Genomic DNA, 3,654 nt, shown 5'->3' on the forward strand with positions numbered 1-3,654 from the left:
CATCCCTTGCCATGGAGCACATTAGCCATGGCCATGCAATCCATCCACTATACTCATGGTCAACAGTTGTTTTCATGGTTTACTGGTTCCATAAATCTATGGTCAGAAAAATCCATGGTTAAATTTATGTCCATGGCTCATGGACAGCCCCATGGTTTTTTTACCCAGGGAAGCTCGTTGAAATGAACTTATTGCGAGTTTGCGACCCGAGTTGATGCATAAGTGATGCTAACCACTTCGATCATTCCAGATATGAAGATCCCTTCTCTCTTTCTCTCTCTCTCTCTCTCTCTCTCTCTCTCTCTCTCTCTCTCTCTCGTTTCTCCCCGCCTCTCTCCGGGCCATCGCTCCGCCGGGGTGTGCTTATCATATTCCACGGCCCATCATCATTAATTCCACCGCTAAACACCATTCCATACCGGCTGAGAAAGAGGGAGAAGGAGAGAGGGAGCGGAGAGGGGGGGGGGGAGAGCAGGCGAGAGAGAGATAGAGAGAGAGAGAGAGAGAGAGGTGTCGGGGTCATGGTTTTGTACCGAAAGGCCCTGCAGCATAAAGGCACACCACCACAACCGGAGAGGACGAGGAGCAAGAAGGGAGAGCGGGAGAGCAGGCGAGAGGGGACCGAGGGGGGGGGGGGGGGCGAGAGAGAGAGAGGATGGAAGCCGGCAGCAAAGCATGATGACAGGAGGGCCGCGCCCGCCGCGCCCTCTGGCTGCGCCCGCTGCGCCTGCTCCTGGGCCCCACGGCACCTGCCACCGCGAGACAACGTCATGACACCGCCCCGGTATGTCTCCGGCCTAACCACCCGCCCCGCCGGGGCCCCCGCCAGGGCCCCCGCCAGGGCCCCCGCCAGGGCCCCCGCCAGGGCACGGCGGCGGTGCTCTAATGGCGGCAAGCTACGGAGCGTGTTCATTCCCTTTTCATTGCCGCGCGCGCACTCTGGAAAAAAACAAAACATTATACACACGAGCCTTCCGCTGAATCTGAACAAGTATTACATTTTCTTCGTTATCTTCCTCAATCTCTCCAATTATATACGTTGCATTAGATTTATAAATTCCCGCGCGACAGTGTAGAGGCGCACACACTCACACAAACCCGTTCAGGGTCGTACATGTGCTTCGCGTGGCTCGGCGCTGACATATGAGGAAGAGGAGCAGCGGCAAGCAGACGACAGCACGGCGGGGAATGCAAGGCGGCGAAATAAAAACTCCTGGCAGTGTAGCGCATTGTGTCGACCGGTATGGTGCGACCACGGCAGTCCCCCCTCCCCCACCCCCTCCCCGCAAACCTCTTTTTATCCCCCCCCCCTCTAACTTACAACGACTAGAGTTGTTTTCTCCCTCACCATTTTTTTTTCACACAGTAGATATAGAAACGGTATGTAACAGCATAGACACATTCTCTTTTTATTTTGTTTTTTTAAATTGACAAAAAGTTGCCCAGGCTTTTGCCCGTTTCCACAGTTGACCCTATTACTTTCTCTGTGCAGCGTCAAACATCCGCCCGGACTGTTGCGGACAAGCATATCATTCACGTGACTAATGAGTGGAGCATGGCGCGGCGTGTTCGTGTGCGCGAGCCGTGACGAGCGAGAGAGAGAGAGGGAGAGACAGGGAATGAGAGAGAGGGGGAAGGGGGGGAGAACGGAGCAACACCTCAAAGTCGGATGATAATACATAGCGAGTTGCAAGAAATCAGCAATAAGAGAGGACAGGGGAAAGTGGCAGAATGTGGCTTCGACCTGAAGTAATTGTGTGTATGTAGGTTTACTGTATCAGAGTGACACCAAGGCTAGCGCTCCTTAAGAGCGCGTTGCAAGCGCAGCGCAAATTTATCCAGCCCAGCTCCACGTGCAGGGTAAGGAGTTGTTGAGCGCCATGACGCCGCCTTCGTTCCCGGGGGGCTGGACGCGGGCAGGGCAAGTCACTCTATCCGGTTGGCTCAGGCTGCCCTCCCGTCCGCGTCCGTCCCCCGAGCTGACCGGAGTGCATGCGGCCAACGATGTCTTCATCGCGGCGTTCTCAACCGACTCCGAGATTCTCAATTATTGGCGGTTGCCGCCGTCACACTACTAGCAAGTGCAATCAATGGACACGCACACTGCTTGCAAAATAGCACAATGTACAATTGGCACTTATACACGGACACGGAAATAAAATTTGCCCCGTTCCATTCTTGCCACCAATCCGCCATGGATTGCTTGCTTGGCCCTTCTGAGAGCGAAAAGTATACCAGCCCCAACCGAACGAAACAAATAAAAAGAAGCTGAAGCGGAGAAATAAAAGAAAGGAGCGAAGCTTGTTACCAAACTTTTGATATTGGGTGATGGTGAAGGTGAGGGATACGCGCGGTCGGGCCAGAAGAGGAATTCGATTTCCCGAATAAAATAAAATAATCTGTACATAAGAGAGAATTTCTTACACAAATTAAATAAATTTCCTAGCTTTCTATCACGAATTTATAGTAATTGGAAAAAAATTGAAGGCCGACAAAGATTTATTTATATATGATGTCAATTTATCGGGATGTTAGAGAGTTTGTTTCAAAAGTTCTATTGTCTGGGATCGTACGATTGTATTTGTTTTGTTACTTGTTACTTTAAAATTACACAGAATTGTGTTTGGAGAATTTGACCGGGACCAATCACACCGGGAGTGCGTCAACATCGTCAACATACCTTCCTGTTCAGGTGACGGGCGATGATGAACCGTGGACCAGAGACCTGGAACAAGAAAGACAATAATCAGCAGTTTCAATGAACAGTTTCTAAAAACGATCTGCAAAAACCAGAAATAAAAATATCAGCAGGTATGAGATGATCTATGGCAACTTTTAAACTTGTATTTGACTTTTCCCTCGAGCTCAGAAGTTTTTTTTATTCGGCATCGGCATTTCTGGGCATTTCAGAGCGCCCGACCGAAGACGAAGCCTCTCCAAGGGCTCCGGCAGACTCGAGGCCAACACGATCTAGTTTCGCTGCCGAGAAGCGGGCGTTCGAATTGGACATCATCATAAATAACGGTGGGAAAGAGTCACTGTTTTTGAATCGATATTTAACAATTTGATTTCTTGTGCAGTCGTTTACACTGTACTCAAACTTTCTACGAATTGTGTGTTTGTTGACAATTTGGATAAATTTGAAAATGTCATACTCGAGTAGAGATGAGAGCAGTAAAGTGCGTCACGGAAATTGATAATTAATTGCAGTAATGCAGAAACAGCGCGAAATAATTGGCATTCGCATATTTTTAGCGGTGCACAAGGACGCGCATTTCATCATTTTCTCTCTCGCCACTTCATAATAAAAGTCCTCCAGCCACTCGCGCGCCTGGATTGTAAAGCGGGGGTGTGGGGAGGGGAATGGAGCGGGGGGCGAAGCGGGAGGGGGTGGAGTTTGTGCCCGTACACCACAGGCCGGCACCGAGCCGGCCAGGGCACAGGCCTTTGTGATGGAGATGTGTCTCTGAGGGCACGCCGCACTCCCTCTCCCCCCTTCTCTCTCTCTCTCTCTCTCTGCTCTCTCTCTCTCTCTCGCTGCGCCCCCACAGATCTCTGCTTGATCGAGACTGCTGCCCACCCACCCCTTCCACGCCCCAACTCGAATGAGATCCAAATTCCTGGCCATTTGGAGGTGGCAGGGGTGGGTTGAGG

At 51.0% G+C, this 3,654-nt stretch overlaps 1 long non-coding RNA gene across 2 annotated transcripts in view; it reads right to left on the reverse strand.

Moving 5' to 3' along the window:
• The window catches only part of LOC113207302 (uncharacterized), a 118,075-nt gene that overhangs the window by 56,931 nt on the left and 57,490 nt on the right, over positions 1 to 3,654 (reverse strand). The window contains exon 3 of one of the 2 annotated variants that reach the window (XR_008011453.1): positions 2,681 to 2,725. This is a non-coding gene — a long non-coding RNA (uncharacterized LOC113207302). Of the gene's footprint in view, positions 1 to 2,544; positions 2,726 to 3,654 lie in introns of those variants that run through there. The other variant, XR_008011450.1, reaches the window with a different exon arrangement.

Source organism: Frankliniella occidentalis, unplaced genomic scaffold (assembly GCF_000697945.3).
Source record: "Frankliniella occidentalis isolate FOCC.00 unplaced genomic scaffold, Focc_3.1 Scaffold1, whole genome shotgun sequence".
Taxonomy (NCBI): Eukaryota; Metazoa; Arthropoda; class Insecta; order Thysanoptera; family Thripidae; genus Frankliniella; species Frankliniella occidentalis.